Here is a 19964-nt window from a genome sequence, read left to right on the forward strand (position 1 = left end):
TTCTAACGTATTTATAAGATGATTTCTTTGTTGCTTTGTATGTCCCTCCCCCACGGTATAACTCCTGCTCTCAATGTATTTGATGTTGGTATAATTAGTGGAGGGGAAGGGGAAAAACAAATCGTTTAAATAGGGATACAGGTGGACCCATTGCAACAATGAGATGTACAAGATGTCATGTCGAAAAACGAACTTTACAACTTTGGCTGGGGGGAAGATGAGGGTGGGAGATGGGAAGGGATGGGAAGGGGAAACACAGGAGAAGGCAACAATGCTTGATAAGAAATGTACTCATTATCTTGCTCATGAAATTGTAACCCCTCTGTATGGTATTTTCACAATAAAAAATAAATATATAAAATAAATTTCTCTTTTTGAGCTACCTGAGACACACTTGAGTCCAATTGTAATACATCTAATAATTTAATGTATCAAATAGTTTCACAAAGCCTAATTTTGTTTGATTTCTCACTTTTAAAAATCTTATTTGAAAGAAAAGAAACTTTAAAGTCTCACCTAGTTTTAAATTCCAGCTCCTCTAGTTTTTGGATGTGTGGGTTTGTATAAGGCACTTTTACTTCCTGGCTTATTGCTTCAAAGTTAGTGTATATATAATACAGCAAGAAGGATAGAGTATTGATTCACACACTGTATCTAAAGCACAGAACACATATATAGCTGTTGTTGTACTTGTCTGATTGCTTTTGCTTAAAGGTATGCCATTTAACCAAATAAGGCTAAAGCTCCTAATTTAAAATCAACTGTTTTTTTTTTATCATGAGTATTGTGTGTATGTATGTGTTTGTGTGTGGAGCCCAGGGGTTATAAAAAGCATTGCTGTTTATGGAAGCAGGCCAGATGCCCTGCAAATAGATGAGTGGGTCAAAAAATGTGGTACCTATACAGGGTGGACTTTTATACAGCTTTCAGAAAGAATAACATTATGTTATTTGCAGGGAAATGGATGGACCTAGAACAAATCATGTTAAGTGAGGTAAGCCATGTTAAGAGAGACAAATGGCACGTATATTTATCTCATATATGGAATCCAGATCTAATATACACTGGGACATGATAAAGTGTATAGGACTCTAGACATTCACACAGAGTGCGATCAAAAGAGGATAGTCTTAGGGGAAGAACACAAAGGCACAATACCAATGTGCATCTGATCATATAAAATGATATTTATTAAAATGAACTCCATTGGGAAGTGGCACTGTGGCTCAGTGGTAGAGCACTGGCCTTGAGCTGAAGAGCTGAGGGACAGCGCCCAGGCCCAGAGTTCAAGCCCCACGACTGACCACCACCACCACCACCACCACCACCAACAACAACAACAAAGAATAAAATGAACTCCAGGAAAGGGAAAGGAGGATTTTCTTCATTGCTGTTTTTGTTTACTTTTCTTTTGTCTTGTTTGTTCATTTATCTGTCTTTGGGAGGGTAAGGGGGCACAGAAATGGATAGACAAAGGGTTAACAAATGCAGCAGTGATTCTCACTAGACACTTTTAAAATGAACTATGCAATTGTGAATGGGGAAGGAGGGCAAAAACTGGGAGAGAGTTAGGTAAGGGGTGACACTGTTAAAAAAGAAACGTACTTATTACCCAACTTACATAACTGTACCCTCTCTGTAAATCACTTTTACAATAACAATGTAAAAAACATTATTTTCAAGGATTTATAGGATAGATTTGATACAAACACAACAAAGACACCTAATTTAAAGTGATATCACCTTCTAAGAAGTTTGTAGCAATTATGGGGGTAGGGCATGTAAATATATATTTGGTATATAAATGACAAGAAGTGACATTCAGTTGGCATTGCCAGCAAATTTTATTGTGAGTCATATCTACATCTCAGTGTGTTAGAAAATACAAAAGGAAAAGCATTATTTGCTATCTGGTATTACTATCTTTTTTGATCTTGTGTGACATTATTGTCTTATAAATGATTAATATAATATAGGCTTTTTAAGTCATTTTCTTTTAAACTCTATAGCACATAAGATGAACAAATTTAATGCATTAGCTACTTTAGATTCTTCACAGTGGTCTGTCTTCAAATATAACGTGTTTCTGGATTCTGTCAATGGTTGTTTTTTGGAAATAAAGAACTTAGAATCATACTAGGTTAAAATAAGTGTAAGTGCCTTTGAAGTAAACAGCCCTGTGATATTAAAATAATGTAAGTAAAGTTATTCTAAATAGAAGGGAATGTTTCATTTTGGGAGAAGAGAACATTTGCCTTTCTCAATAATAAGTATTTCTCCATCATCATCATCATCATCATCATCATGATAATGAAAAGCATTAGAATTCTTTTAATGAGAATTTCAGTTTGTAGAATTGTTATATTTCTCTCTTGGACATGTTTTTTCTTTTCCTTTCTATGACATAGATTGTCCTAACCCTAAGGCTGGCCAATCCATTCTCTTCTTGAACTACAGTAATGTGTGTTTCAAATCCAATGATTAAAAATACCATGCTCAGTGAAGAAGATATAAACAAAGGCAAGGATCTTTTTTTTTTTTTTTTTTTAAAGTAATCTGTAATGGCTTCACTACCACAGGAGAAAAAAAAAATCTGAGCTATATTTGCAGAACACCAGAGAGCTTCCTGCGAGAGTTGGCAAATGCATCAAGGCATTGTTTGTAGATATTACTTTTGATAGGTTTGATATACAGCATAGTTTCCAGAGCCAATGGAATATTGTCTTCTTACAAATCTCATCAGGCCAGCAGTGCTGCTGCTACGGGCTGGCTTATCAGCTCCAGCCAGAGTGGGCTGCACTTGCATGCACCCCTGTAGCCTGAGAGGAAAATAAATTGTACCCAAGCAGTTAATAAGAAAGAATTATTGTGAGTGAGATGCATGACATTAGAGCAAGAGTCGTGTGTTGCAGACTAAATGTTGATCTGCCGGAGGGGATAAAACACCCCTTCCTAGACATAAAATGACACATTTTTATTTCAGATTTTCTTTATTTAAATGTATATGCTTGTTTCTTGGTTCAAATGCAAATTTTACCTAATTTGGAAGTGATTTTGGGTGCTATTGAAGAGTTAATTCCCAGATTTTGGTGTGCTTTTCTATTGACTATTTCTATCCATTCCAACTATTTCATGAAACATCTGCTTCTTTCTTTCCTCTTTTTAAAAGTAGGTATACAGTACCAATAGGTCCATCAAATCTGTGATATTATTTAACAGCATGAAACATAAGAATGTAATCTTGATATTATGATAAATTTACTGATGGAGTGTTTGGGTTTCTTATTAAATTTTGCAACTGTTTGAGTTAACATTTCCAGTGCTGAAGGATGTGTGCTTGAAAAACATGATTAGTAGAATTTAGTAGGTGTTAACTGTTTGCTTAAAGTATGACTTTGATAGAAACAAAAAAGAACAGGCTGTCTTAAACCTTCATTTTAACCTGTTAGATCCCAAGAGTGTGTTAATATTTTATCATAAAAAGATGCAGTAACATCTTTCATGGTACTTGGGACCCAGGTCTGCTAGGCAGGCTCTGTACCACTGAGCCTCCAGACATTTTTTGCACTGGTTATTTTTTATGTTTTTTATTGTAAAAATACTGTACAGAGAGGTTACAGTTACATGAGCAAGGTAATGAGTACATTTCCTATCAAGCATTGTTACCTCCTCCTTTGCTCCCCTACCATCCCTTCCCTCCCATCTCCACCTCCACAACTACCCCCCAATTCCCCCTCCCATTCCCCCCGCCCCCGTCTAAATTGTAAAGTTTGCTTTTCAGCATAGTGTCTTCTGCATCTCATTGTTACAATGGGTCAACCTGTATCCCTATTGCACTGGTTATTTTTTAGATGGATCTTGCTTTCAGCCTGGCAACCTCATAGATTGTAATATGCCTATTTGAGGTTTCTTTTTGTAGGTAAGAAGACAGGTGCCTGTTACCATGCCCAGCTTTATCTGTTGAGATGGAGTCTGGTGTACTTTTCAGCCAGGGCTGGCCTCAGACTATGATCCTCCTAATCTCAGCTTCTCAAGTAGCCAGGATTGCAAACATGAACCACTGGTACTGGGTATGGTGAAATAACTTGGAATTATTATGTGAAGAAATTAGACTCTGTATGGAGAGCTGAAGTTCAACATATGAGAAAAGAATTTTTAAATTGTTTTCTGGTACTGGATTTTGAACTCAGGGTCTTATACTTGTTAAGCAGTCACTCTACTACCCGAATTACACCACCAGCATTTTTTGGCTTTAGTTATTTTTCAGATAGTGTCTTGTACTTTGGACCAGGATCTCTGATCCTCCTACCATTTTTCCCACATAACTGGAATGCCATGTATTCATTACCATACTTGTCTTGATTGGAATGGAGATCTCATTTATTTTCTTTAAGCTAGCCTTGAAACGGTGATCTAGATCTACCTCACAAATATCTAGAATTACAGGCATAGTCACCACACCCAGTCTGAGAAACTAAATGCCATGAATTGATTTTTTTCTTAAGGCACAGAACAAGTTTATTTGAAAATGAAAGGAAGACAGGGAAGCAGGTCAGGGACACCTGACCTGAGGATCCCATAAATTAAATTTTCTTCATCTATAATGAGAAGTGGAAGAAGCCAGATATAAGGTGACATAGTACTATTTTCTGTAGGAAATTAATCCCATTGATTTTAGCAGTTTAGCCAGTAATAAAATCATGAAAATATACGTTTTGTCTCTTAAGAATCTGGTATGGATCTTTCTTGCACACAGGCAGTTTTCTTCCTGGTGATTCCAGGATCCAATGCCTTTTTCTTTGTATCTACCATCTCTTAAGGTCTCACAGTTCTTAATATTCATTTGGAAATTGTGAGAGAGATACTAGAAAAGAGTGCCCAACTTAAAAAATCCCTGGCCGAGAAGAGACCCATATGATTTTCTGATAATATTCTGTGGGTAATATCTAAAAAGCATCACATAAAGTAAGGGAATCTGAGTGTGGTAAGAACCTGCTCAGCTCTTCTATCACCTGTCTCACATATGACCATCTACAAATGCCATGTCTTCATGGCTGAAGACAGGATTTTCACTTAGAAAATGGCCTGAAGTCTGTCTAGCAGTGCAGAACATGCCCAGATTGCCTGGCATGTCTAGCAAAACATCAAGGTTATGTGGGAACAGGTTGAAGACATTTCCTTCTCTTACTATTCACTTAATAACCAAAATATGAAGGGCATATTTCTACCTATTAAGAAATTAACAATGAAACAGAAAAAGAAAAACAAATGAATTAATTTTTGACTGAGAGCCTTTCAAGATAATGATTTTTAGTGTTTAGAAGGAATAAAATTTAATAGGGGGAGTCTTCTGAAGAAGATTTAAATATACATACACACATCATACTAAGTGATCCAACTGGGAGATACAAATGGAGCATTACTAATTTGAGTAATCTAAAATACAAATAATTTCTGGACCCACCATTCCCATGAGGAACTAAAACCTGTGATACAAAAGTCAAATTTTGAGAGAAAAAAACTTCATTAGATTAACATATATCATACACAAAATATATATGCTATATGTAACACCAATCATTCTTGTCACAGATGCAACACATCTAACACATGCAAATATATGACATACCTAACATATACATGTGGAAAAACCTCACCAGATTAACACACATCACATTTAAAACTCATATGATCCATGAAACACATATATTTTTGACATGCATGCCACATACATGATATTTGTGACACATGAAACACACAACAATCCGACACACATGCCACATGCATGGCATCTATTGCATATATGTAACACATGACATTTGTGACACACATACCACATACATGACAATGCAGCACACAAGATATACAGGGCATTTCTGACACATATGAAACATACATGACATTTGTGGCCCACATGCCACTTATAGGATGTTTGTGACATACACGCTGCACATATGGCATTTGTGACACACGTTACACACATGACATTTGTGACACATGTTACATAAATGACATTTTTGACATTCACACCACCTACATGACACACACATAGTTTATGGAAAATGGCTGTGAGCTACAAAGGGCTCAGAAGAAGATACTTATTTTCAAGGTAAAAGTTTAGGGAGTGTCTAGATTAGGGTCCAGGGAATCTGCTTTAAGAGATTCATCTCAAGGGATTCTAGAATGCCTTGGATTTAGGATTCTCTGCCCTAGGGCTGTGGTATTTCTGTGAAACAAGCTTAGGCATTTCCAATTTCCAAAATTTAAAAAGCCTGACTACTAAAAGCTAATCTGAAATAATGTTACCTGAATGCTGGGACTGTATGTCATTGGCAGGGTAGGGGAGAGCATCGCTGCCTTTGGAGACACATCTGAACATACGCCCTCCCTGACCCTGCCTTTTCTGTTCAATCTGAGAGCAGTATGGCTTTTCTTAATTTGTGTAGATAATAAGGAATATGCTTTTGTTTTTGTGGAAAGCTGCTTTTTTCCCCTTGAACCTTCCTAAAAGCATTAACGCTCACCATGTAATGAAATATGCTTTTATTTGAAGACAGAAAATGAAGGAAAGAAACAAACAATAATTAAATCCCCTAAATAATGTGAAGTTTGTGGTTAAATCTCCATGCAACTCCTTGAAAATTTAATAAGGGAATAAAGTCTGTTTTCCATTTGTGTAATACAGTGCCACATTTCTCTTCTCTATGAAATTGTCTCTGGCTAAAGTGTGCCTCACAATTTAGGTTGCTGAGTATCTAGCTTGAGCGGATTTTATGCGCCTATTTTTTAACTCAAGTCACTCATGTACAACCATATTATCTCACATCAAAGTGGGATATAAAACCAGGAGACTAGGTGAGGGGGAAAAAGTCAGGGATGAATGTCATATTATACGATGCAATTACACACAGTCCCTGACTTACATATGCCTGACTTAGGAATGTCCTTGCATTTACAAATGGACTCTCCAGAGAGGGTCAGCAGATTTCTCCCTTTATTTCCTTCCTTCCCTTGCTTCTCATTCACAGGTTGAGTACCTTCCAGGCTGTGACAATCTGTAACTCTATATTTCTCATTGTTCTCTCCATCTGCACACTGGACAATTAATTTTTTGTTAAAATATGTTTATTAGTATATATTATTGTACAAAGTGAGAGATTCCATGCTATGTATGTGTTTTGATTGTATTTATACCATTACTTTTTCTTTATTTTTACATCTCTCCCTCTTTTTAACCTTACAAAGTTTTAAAAATGAGTTTCATTATGTCCTTTTTATCAGGGATATCATATAATTGGGAAAATAGTAAGAAGTAGGAAAATAAAGCAAAACCTTATGGAAAAGATGAATTCAAAATTTATTCAAGTTTATTAGTTATTCTCTCCTCTTTGTGAGCTCTTGTGTGCTTTTTTATTTTTTTTAAAACTAAATACAGTATTCACTTTTGCCAATTTACTGCATCTTGTGATTTTTTTCCTTTCCCTGGGTCCCCTCTCTTAAAACAGGAAGTGTTTTGTGACTTATGGTCCAGAGTGGCATATGTCCTATTGCTGGGTAAAGAACCCTGGATAACAAAAAAGATGTACTTGTTTCCCTGGGAAAAAAAATTAAAATCTAGTTTTCTACAGAATCAGTGATTGGGATGATGACAATTATCCATCTCTTGGATGTTGTGAATAAAAATTTAATTTTAATTTGCTTTTATTACTATACATAATATCCCAAGCAATTAATGTTTTCATCCACACTATTTTTTTCTCTACAGAAAAATTGCAAATTCCAAATGACTTAAGTATGAATAGCCATATCTATCTATCTATCTATCTATCTATCTATCTATCTATCTATCTATCTATCTATCTATCTATCTATCTACCTACCTACCTACCTACCTATCTAGGCTATTGACTATCAGGCCAGATGTATCTATTATTTGGTCTTTTTACACCCACAATGCCCATGGACTGTGGTCCATATACCATATATGAGATCTTAGCTGAGTGGCCAGATTTTTTTTCTTGATCCTAAGACTGGAATTCAGGGCCTGGGTGCTGTCCCTGAGCCTTTTTTTGCTCAAGACTAGTGCTCTACCATTGGAGCCACAACACCACTTTTGGCTTTTTTTTTTGAGTAGTTTATTGGAGATAAGAATCTAATGGCAACTTCTCTGTCCAGGCTTGCTTTGAACCTCAATCCTCAGATCTCAGCCTCCTGAGTAGCTAGGATTACAGGAGTGAGCCATCTGTACCTGACTAATGAGGTCAGTTTTTATTGACAACTACTCCACAGGCTGACCAAGGGAAGATGGCATAACATAGTGCAGGAAACTTTTATTAAGCTAGATGGAATAAGTCATTCAGAATGTTTTACCATGAAAATGTAAACTTAATCCCCGCTATTTATCAGTGGATATTATTGAAGATGAAGGTCATGAGATATAGTGAGCATCTTTCAAGTTGAGATTTTTGAGGGGCTTGCTGAGATTGCAGAGCATGCAATAGGTACAATCTTAGAGTGAAACCCAAGCAGGACATCAGGACTGCTGAGACTCCAACAATGTTAGTTCAGGACATTCTAATTCCTAGTTCTTATATGCCTGAGGCTTAACTATATTTTGTTTCCATCCTTGGATCAAGAACTCCTGATCTCTTTCCTCTTAGCACTGTTCTTTCACTGAAGCATCATTCTCTCTATGTTCTTTTGAGTTCTCAGTCTATCACTCTTCATGGGGGCTCCTGGCATAATGACTTTTATATTTGTAAAGAGAGTATAGCTCCTGAATCTATATTAGCAGTGTAATTGATGTAATATCCTAAGTTAAAGTTAGGCTTCAATAAAAGCATATCTATCTATCCATCTATCATTTATCTATCTGTCTGTCTGTCTGTCTATCTATCTCTAGCTCCCCTTAAAATTGTGCCTGATTACTCTCATTCATTGCACATTTCCAGAGCCTACTGGTTTTACAACCCTAGGCAAGGCTGCTTATTTGTCCTCTTCAGAGCTACCGAGTTCTTAAACTATTGTAGAGCATCTAGTAAGTAGCTTATGAAAGTAAGGAAACTAGGACTACAGTTGGCACAATGGTTTGGAGAATCTCAAACTTGTAATGCAATTGAATGAACAAAAAAACCTAAAACCATTTCTAAGAGCATTGGATATTAGCTTTTATATGGTTATTGTTGAAGTGGAAAGGTTAACATACTTCATATCTCTTTCCATTTCCTTGTAGGTTTGTTTTATCTTGAGTGCGCTGCTGAATCACTGAGCAGTAAATTGATTTTTAAGGCAACAGTTTTTTCTAGAGATCTGGTGATGTGGTGGTAGGCACGAATATGAGCTCCCGCTGATCACTTTCAGGTGTTATGAGAGTCTTTCATTCATTTAGTAATTTAAGAGCAACGAGCTTTTGCTTCTCTGTGTGTAAGCATATAGTTTTCTTTTTAACTGGATTTATAGAAATTATGAAATGAATACTTGTTATAAGTTGTCAACAATACAGAGGTATATAAAGAGTTGTCATTGTTCCGCTCCTCTGCCAGGCCTACCATTCTAGTGTAGTTAATACACTCCTTTAACGCACATTAGGAAAGCCATGTCTCAGCACATAGTGATAACGCAGTCTTTGTTATGTACTCCAAGACATGGACACAGAGATTTTTCTTTGTTGTTGTTTTTTTAATGCACTACATGATTTCTTGTTTTCTTTTGTGTTCCTCCTTTCCTTATGGTTTATCTTCTGTTATCATATTTGATTTTGGTACCCTGGGTCTTTTATATATGTTTATCTCAATTAGGAAAGGGAAGGGGAACAACAAAATGGTGAGACAAAGGACACAGGGGGAACCTATGAAACAGCGATCCTCACAAGATGCCATGCTGAAAACAATCTGTACAACTTGAGGGGTGATGGGGAGGAGGGAAACAGGGAGAAAAATGAGGGAGGGGGTAACATGTTCGACAAGAAATGTACACACTACCTTATTTGTGTAACTGAAACCCCTCTGTACATCACCTTGACAGTAAAATTAAAATAAAAGTCTTTGTTGAATTAGTAAGATAAGTTGCATATCCATTAAAAACAAAATGTGATTGCACAAATTATGATGTTTTATTGCTGTGACTTCTGACTGGTCACTTTTTTTGTTTCTTTCACTATTTGTGTGGTACAGGGTTTTGTTCTTACTAGCAGGCACTCTACTGCTTGTCATGCATTGAGCTCCACTTTGCTATGATTAGTTTTGAAATAGGGTCTTACTTTTTGCTTAAACCAGTCTGGACCATGATCCCCATTTATGCTTGCCTGGGGTGGCACATCTTTTTTTTTTTTTTTTTTTTCATTTGAATCCTGACTGACCTGGAAGCATGATCCTTTTGATCTGAGTATTCTGCATAGTTGGGGTAAAAAGTATGGGTCTCAGAAACCCAGTTGTTGGTTGAAATAAGTTATTGTGAAAGTGTTGTCTGGGCTGGCCCTGAACCATGATCCTTCTGATCTCTGCATCCCAAGTGGCTAAGATTAAGAACATAAACCACCTGATTTTATGAGATATATCCAGTAGAGAGGTAGTATGGAAAATGAACATGTACAGTACAACTGTAGACCAGGTATACATACCATCTATGGAGAAAGAGAAGTAAGTGACTACAGTTTAGTTTTTGCTTAAGTGACTCTTTGGGATAACTTTAAAAATGAGTGGAAGTGCTTTCTGTTAGTGAAAAAACCCTAAGGCTAGGTAAGTGTACCTATCAATTTGTCTGGCACAGTTTCTGTTTTTGTTTGTGACAGTCATTTATATTTAGTACCTCTTTCCCTTTCAAAAATGCCCCAGCTTTCTTAAAAATGGTCTATTTAAACCAGGAGGAAAAGAGACAAGCTGCAGTTTACCAATAAAATTTAAGGGGAAACAACAGCTGGAGATTTTGCCGTGGAGGGACTGAATGACCCAGTAGGCAGCAAGCTTTGAAAAAACCCAAAACATTACAGAAGAAGAAAATGAAAGTGATCAATTAAATGTTTCTTCTTTTGCCTGGATGAGGGAAAATAAAAGCTTCCGGTTGGGTATGTCTGAGAGATTATCCTAGCTAATGTTAGGGTGAAGATTTATATAGTGTGCACATTATTGCTTTGCCTTGGGAATCAGACATGTGGAGTGTTTATTAAGTAGGTTTCTGTTTTTGTTGAACAGGTATTCTTTTTTCTCTTACGACTTGGTTCCACTCTATGATCACATTTCTTTGCATAATTTGTATTTGATATATGTATGAGTCCCTGCTTTGAACAGACCATATGGAAAACTCCACGAGTACCCTGGGAACTGGGGTGTGCGGTGATTAACCATGGCTTCTGCTATTTGTGTAGCAGATGAGTGGAGCTGTGAAATAAAAGGCATCACACAATTGTTTCGTTGCCCTTATTTCGTCCTTTGTTTGGTGATGCTTTACGAAGGATGAGAAAGTAAAATAAAGTGTGAAGTCCCAGGCAAGCAAAAAACAGAAATGGCCTAATGTGGTTGAAAATAAAATTGAAGAAAGTAGAGTCTTTGTTGCATGAATTTGAAGTCTTAAAGAGCAAACTGGTTTGTGGCCATGAATCTAAAAATAAGGCTGTTGGTTTCTCAGGAACTCCAAAGAACTTTGGCTGAAGAGGCTGTCTCTTTTAAAACTCTTAAAAACGTATTTGTGCCGGGCGCCAGTGGCTAATGCCTGTAATCCTAGCTACTTAGGAGGCTGAGATCTGAGGATCATGGTTCACAGCCAGCCCAGACAAGAATATCTGGGAGACTCTTTTCTCCAATAAACCACCAAAAAACCAGAAGTGGCTCTGTGACTCAAGTGGTAGAGCACTAGCCTTGAGCTGAAGAGCTGAGGGACAGGGCACCAGCCCAAAGTTCAAGCCCCCCCAAACAACAACAACAACAACAACAAAAAGTATTTGTTTTAATATTTATTTTATGTTTGCAAGTTGTTTGAGAGATGGTTGTGGGGTATTTAAAAAACAAACAAAAAACAAACAAAAAAACCGTCTTTTGTAATACTCTTTGTGGAAATTCTCTGACCCAGGGAGTTTCTATCTAGGTTAAATAATAAGTCAAAAATAAATTGCAATAAATAGTACATCAATATATCAGTGTCAAACTAAAGTTTCTTATCACTTTGTAACCAAACTATTAGTAAGCATAAAATACAGATGAAATAAATTTCATGGGCTTTGGAAAACATCTTTACCTTGTCCATCCAGGTTTATAAAACATGGCTAGTTTCCACTAAATATTAAAATTTAGCTAAACCTGAAAAATATTTCAATATAGTAGCAAACTAGATAATTTATTTACATGTATTTGTCAGTGCCCTGAAAGTCCAAGTCAAGAAACAGGATAAGAGTGTACCTGAGAAATTTAAGAACTTATGGTATACCATTCTTCCATTGGTCTTCCTATGTACACAGATTCTCTAAAGCTGTGTAAGTCAGGACTTCCTAGTAGGAATCTTCTCCTAGATGACTCAGTTTATCTCATTTTTATGATAATCTGAGCAATTATTCAGAAAAGGGAGATTTGGGATTATCTTTCCTCATAATGGCTCCTTTGAACTTCTTACCTTTCCTTTGCACATGTTGGACATACATGTCAACAAATCACGATTTGCCACTGTGAAAATTCCTGGTGCATTCAGGGATACTTCATTTTGAATTTATTCCTCAAAGAAAATCCTGCCTCATACAGCAATGGAAAAGAAATGACTGAAGTTTTGAGGACAGATACTCTCCATGCTGTGTTTGGGGTAGGGCACCTGAAGCACTTGCTTGGCACCAGCAAATTTGTGGTGAGGGATGCTCTGTTTCAGACACATGGCATTTTCCATGTTACCACCATCAAACATATTCTTCCACCCACCCCCCCAAGTACATCTGCCCCTTGTACACAGCATCAGTCTATGCTATCTATTCATATTTACGTTGCACCTATATTCACATCTGCTATTTCATTTGGTATCCACAGTCGTACTTATTGATGGCTTTGCTGACACCCAGGATGCTTGGTCCTACTCTTTCAGATTATTCTCTGTTTCCCTCTATGTCGCTCATTAATGTGTAAGACTGTAAGGCTTCCAGCTTGATCTGAGCAGGAGCTACTCTGACTCTTCACCAAATGTCATTTAAATCTTATACAGTGTCCAGAACATAGAATGTGTTCAACAAAAATTTTCTGGAGGAATTAAGTAAAATTGAGCTAACTAGGTGAAGTAGAATTCAAAACTACAGCTTGATTCATATCATTAGAGAACCAAATCATCTTGAACAAAGAGTGAGATTTTTATTTATTTTTCCCTTCCTATATGTGTGCAGTCATCTTTGTAGTGATGCATTTAAAAATAATTATATATTTCATCTGCTTGGTGATTATTGCTATGCTTTCATTTTAGCAAAACAAAGTAATTGAGAAAACACCAAGGAGATAGGTAGAGAAAACTATTCTAATATAGTGTCAATGGTAAAGTGAGTAAGATTAATAACTAGATCTACAGTGAATAATAGAGTTCAGATTTGAGAATAAAAGCAACTAAGGGGGAAGAAGGGAGGAAAGCAATGTAACAAACAGGGATAGCTGCATAGAAGGCGATTTCATTGGCAAAGTGAAAATTATAGCCTTTTATTTGTTACATTGGAATCCAAACTCAAGGCTTTGCACTTGTTAGGACTGCACTGCATAACTTGAGACATGTCCTTCCCTTCCCTTTTTTTACTTTAGTTATTTTTTGTGGTTGTTGACAATGGCTGACCTCATAATATAATACTCCTACCTAAGCCTCCCATGTAGCTGCGATCACAAGCTTGAACATGCCCAGGTTGTTGATTGAGATGGGGTTTTTGGCTTAGCTCACCTTTGACTTACGTTCTCTATCTCTATTTCCCAAGTAGCTGGGATTACGGATGTGAGCCATTATACCCAGCAAGAGTAACCAAGGTCTGGAATTAAATATTATAGTGTGGAGGAGTGGGCAGCTCTGCCTGTACTTTCTATTCATGGGCGAACATACAAGTGACTCAGCTGCACAGAAAATTCTTACCGTTGATGACTACACAAAGGAACAACAGTTGTTAACTCTCAGTGGAGAAATAACTTAGAACATAAGTGAAACAAGGCCCTATTTAGCTACTATTAAGGGACCTTTTTAAAAATAATTGCCTGTACCTAAGGTTAAAATTTAATTTGGTTATATCACTGAATTGCCTCCACAACCTCTAAATAAAGGTCACTTGTGACATTGAGAAGGTATAAATGGCTAATTAATACTTTATATTGAAATTGAGTTACTTAAGATTTTGAAGAAATATTCGATGGAATAGTAATTGGTACAAAGATTTCAAATTACTTTAATTTCAAATGATCATAAAAATCTAAAGAAGAAATTTTAACTGCTGACTTTCAAAGTCTATTTTTGAGTGAATAGCAAGTGTTAATTAGACAAAATTTCTCATTATTTTTAGAAGGACATTCTTGGATTAAATATAAAGAACTTAAAACCTGATGCTGGCATGTTGGGATTTTCTCTTCAGGAGTTTTGAGTAAACTCAAGAAGAGAGATTAGAATTTCCAGGTTTTTGTAACCCAAGTGTTTAGTGAAGAACACCTATGCAGGCATTGGGCACTGAAGCTTGGTGTGTGCTGTTGGCCTGGGTAAATCATTTGGGTTCCAGAGGCTGAGACTGAAAAGAAACCATTTTGTTAGTTCCAGCTCCAGGCAGAGGTAGGCACACAGAAAAGAGAACTACAGAGAGAAGAAGAAATAAAATGTAACCTTTGCTGATGACACTGTATGCCAAGCTTTGGGACAATGACTTCCTAATTGCTATAGATTTAGTGGACCCAGTCTTCCTCAAAGGCAAGTGTGGAGATTATGTTTATGACTCAGAAACATTTGAGTTATCATTTCTTGAGTGTGAGTGTAGAATCAATGCTCAAGTGAACCAGGTCCAGATTGCACTCAGGGCTAAAGTCCATGTCATCTTCATAGGTATTGTTCTGCCTGCCTTGTAGAAGTAAGAGTGTGTGAACTGTGATAGCGGTAATGATGAGACTATGCTGAAGAAGAGGTAATTTGAATATGACCATTCAACAGTTGGAAGCTATTCACATCAGTGCAAATGACTTAAGTTTCCCATCCATTCAACAACTTTGCATCTCTTGGATGTTTACTGTGAAGCAGACCCTATGCTAAGCACTAGGTAAACATAACAATTAGTGATGTCTCCTGCAGGAAGAATCTACAGTGTAGCAGATATTCATGTATCAAGGAAAGGCATGAGAAAGTAAATGCTAACTGTTGGGTTTTTAAAACAAGGGTTTTTGGATGATTGCAATCATTAGATACCAACTTAAGAATTCCATTAATTGTAATCTATAATTTGTTTATTTTAATTTAAGCCAGCTGAGATTTAATTACTAAATGATATTAAAGCCAGTCTCATTTTCTTTATTAGGCAAGTCTATGAATTCCATAAACAAAACAAAACAAAAACAATCTCCTGTGTGTGTAACAACAGTGCAGCAATCAAGTACTCTTAGACTGAAGAAAAGACAAGTATTCATTGATATTTTACTTCTGCAAAGTCTTCAGTTTAAAGGCAATTGATGATTGTAAGACTTCCCAAGTATTTAAGTATTAAATACTACTCGTATGGCTGAATTTTTGTGAAGATGTAAGTTTTCAACTCCTTTGGATAAATACCAAGGTATGTGAATAGTAAATCATATGGTAAGGGTTTATTTTATAGGAAGGTGCCAGGAAAACTGTGCTCCAATAAGGCCCTATTAGTTTCCATTTTCAGCAACATTGAAGGAAAGTTTGATGTCTTATTAAAAACAATGTAATGGTTATATTTAAATTTTGTCTAGAAATTATTTGGATTTGAGGACAAGTTTCAGTTTTATCAATACTGTTTATTTTATTGATGGAAATCCTTCGATAAACAATATACCATATGAGTTTAGAAATGAATTCATGTTTTTAGATAGAATGAAGTGTTAAAGTTCTGCCTTTATGTTATTGGAAAGATACTATTCTTGGCTATTAGTATAAGTCTCTACTATGTCCTTTGTCCTTAAGACTGACCAGAAGGTTTTGTGTATTATTTTTGTCAGATACATGTAGGTTTATAAGATCAGAAACCATTTTTAGCCTTTTTTCCTTTTTCTAAGAGAGAAGGAAATTCTTGGTTATATTAATATTAAATGAAATACATATTTTTGATATCATCTTAAATGTTTTTATTTAAAAACTTGGTTTTTAAGCAAGCATTTAAGAGCTTCCAAAGAGTCAGTCTTTTAAAAAATGGACTATTAAGACTCTTAAGTCTCTTAAATCTTAATTTGGATAGGGTGTAGTATTACTGCTTTGTGTAAATATTGTGATAATCCTCTGGCCTCTGGGAAACTCAGGCCTGATAAGTGAAACAGAAGTGAACTCAAAACTTAATTAAGAAAGCCAACATTCTAGAACTTTAAAGCTCATAGAGATGCTAAAGACAGAGGCAACATTTTTCTTGTCTCAAGTATGGAATTACAAGGCTAGTTTGACCTCTTTACCACAGTAACTACACATAAGGCATCCCTTGCCTTTCGACTGTTGTGCTTCTTTCAGAGAAGTGTTTTCCTTTCCTTGTTCTCACAGTTTCTCCTAGGTACATGGGTCAAATGGAAGAAAAAAAAGACATTGTTTGGTTCTGTAATTTCATTTTTCCCCTTGTTTGTTGGGAACTTGTGATATATGTGCATTTAGTGTCCTCGCAAATGATTTCAGATTGTTATATTTTCTCCTTAGAAATGTCATTTTTAAAGAAAGTATTGAAATGTAAATAGAATAACTCAAACCCCTTATTCATTGAGTCTTCTTGCATTTCTCATAATTTGAAGATTCAGAGACAAAGCACAAAATTTGAATTGGCATTAGCTAGAAGAAACAGGAAAGTATAGCTGGTAATATTTGAACGCAAATAAGTTTCTTTTTCATCTGTATATTTCTTTTGTTTTTTTGGTCCGGTCGTGGAGCCTGAACTCTGGGCCTGGGCGCTGTCCCTCAGCTCTTCAGCTCAAGGCTAGCGCTCTACCACTTGAGCCACAGCGCCACTTCCGGCTTTTTTCTTTTTTCTTATGTGGTGCTGAGGAATCGAACCCAGGGCCTCGAGCCACTGAGCCACCTTCCCAGCCCCTGTATATTTCTTTTGTATTTGCTCACTTGGATTTAAATGATAGAAACTCATAGAGAATGATAAATGGAACTCTTTACAGAAAATAAAAACTATGGGATGATATAAAGTTTGAACAAAGAGGTATATATATATATATAAATGTATTTATGTGTATATATATTTGTATATATGTGTATATATCTCAAATCTCTACTGGATAGCACAGAATTTTTAATCTATGATTGGTTTAGATTCTACATTTTAAACTATCCAATGAGTTAGGATGTTTAGTCAGCAAGAATAAACAGATTTTATTGAGCTATTTTTTGCTGATTTTAAAGCAAACCATTTTTACCGCTATGTTGATAAGATACACCAAGTCAGAAGATGAAAGATCCACAAGTCACAGTTTTCCTTAGGAAATCTATAAGTTTCACACTTCTGGTTGACTGGGATAAGGGCCCTGTGCATTTGCGCACACCAGAACACAATATCATCAATAATCCCAAAGGTTTGCAGAACTTCAAAGTGGAACAGAAAGCCCCAAATTAAATAGGGACTATCTCATTCTCCTTGAGAATTTCAGTTGTTTTGTCACCAAACACTTGAGTCCCACCTCCTAGTCCTTTTCCCTTTAGTTAGTTTTTAGTTAGGATCTGTGCTTTTTGCCCAAGCCAGCCTCAGACTATGATCTTCCTGTTCACACCCCCTATGTAGCTGAGATTGCAAGTATGAATCACCACACCCAGCCCTGTTCTATTTTTTTCTCTATTCTATATTCTTATGTATCTTATAGAAAGAATTCTGAAACTTAAGTTAGAAGGGAATTGTGTTTCATTTTTTTCAAATGAGGAAGAAGATATGTGAGAGGAAGCAGAAATGGTATCCCTAATAGTTTAAAATATTAGCTCCTTAGAATCCGCTATGAGAATCATGATCCCCTCTTTGTTATCTTATGAGGCATTATTACCAAATTCTACCAATTAGCTTTCTTTTTTTCTTATTCTTCAAAGCATCCTATTCTCATTTAAGGAATAGTATTATACATTTCCTTTTTTAGTCAGTTTGCAAACTGAGTAATTATTTTGATATCTGTTATGACTTTAGAATTCTATTTAAATAAAATGTATCATCAAGATTTTTATATCACAAAACATAATCAAAAGATTCTAGTCTCTAGTTTGTTTATTGTAAAAAAGAATTTTACTTTACTCTGTCATTATCTTTTCCTTTCAAGTGAGATATCAAAAGAATTTTATACAAATAAGAAAGCAAATTTAGGTCAAATTTCACATAAGAAGAATGAAAATTACACAAAATAATATATTATTTAGGGGAAAAACCTTTTCAAATGTCTGAACATAATAATATCAGGCTAACCTATTTTTAAAACAGACTCTCAGCATCATAGATATAATGTATGTGTATTTTAAGCATAGATTTATTTAGACTATCAGATCTCAGGGATTTTAGATTCAAAGAAATATTTTCATCAATTATTAGGTTCACTATTCTTAAGAAAAAGAGCATGTTATTTTGGGGCATTATTTCACAAAACACTTCAAAGCATGATCTATTTCATAAAACATGAGGAAAATGAGTCTTCCATCTAATTTTAGTTTTCCATATTCCCTTTCCAGGTTTTATAATTTATGTAGTCAAAAGATACTAGCAGGATAAGAATAGGTATTTGGATATACACATAAGCTAAATTCATGGTCCTAAAAAGTTCAGTTGACAAATCTGAGTTTCATTATTTGGTTGAAACTCCTTATGCAGATTATCAAAGAGTCTCTATCACTTTCTCTTCTGTAGGGAGCCCAAGTTACAGATTTTATCCTAGAAATTTGTCTCATTTTCTTTTTCTGCACTGTGAACTTTCAGGAAATCTGTGTTTTGTAGGTGTTTGAGGAGGATATCTGTCTGGTTCTGAATATTGTTCATATTAAACTTATGCTTTATACTTCAGTTGTGTGACCACATTCTGTATCTTAAAATGTCCTTTTTTCTTTTTTTTTATTGTGAAAATACCATACAGAGGGGTTACAATTACATGGGCAAGATAATGAGTACATTTCTTATCAAGCACTGTTGCCTCCTCCTTTGTTTCCCCTTCCCATCCCTTCCCATCTCCCAACCCCACTCTCAACCCCACCCCGCCCCCCTTGTCTTTTTTTTTCTCTAGGCATGATAGTTGAAATTTTATTGTCATATAAAAGGAAACTTACCAGTTAAACTAAATGAAAATTAATTTATCAAAGGTAATGGCTGGTGCTTCTCTGCACTATGGAGTGGATATTTAAGCCAGACTTTGGTGGTTCATGCCTGTAATCTAGCTATTCAGTAGGCTGAGATCTGAGGATCTTGGTTTAAAGTTAGCTAGTAGAAAAGTCCATGAAACTCTTATCTTCAATTAACTACCAAAAAGTTGGAAGAAGAACCATGGCTCAAATGCTAGAGCGCCACCCTTGAGCAAAAAAGCTAAGCTACAGCGTGAGGCCCTGAATTCAAGCCCCAGTACCAGTACAAGGATACACACATAAACACACACACACACACACAACACACACACATACAGAGTCACACGCCCTAGTAGATGTTTAGTTTTTAGCCTTTCACAATTCTATCATCAGCTTTTTGTAGCAACTTTGTCTTCAGAGTCTTATTGGAGGACAATATTTAAAAGGGGACCTTTGTGGTTTCTAGTAGCTGTGGTTCCTAGTGATTCTGAAGTTTGATGAACTACATATATGTTGGTAAAAGTAACTACAGC

This window comes from Dipodomys ordii, unplaced genomic scaffold (assembly GCF_000151885.1).
Source record: "Dipodomys ordii isolate 6190 unplaced genomic scaffold, Dord_2.0 Scaffold48, whole genome shotgun sequence".
Classification (NCBI taxonomy): domain Eukaryota; kingdom Metazoa; phylum Chordata; class Mammalia; order Rodentia; family Heteromyidae; genus Dipodomys; species Dipodomys ordii.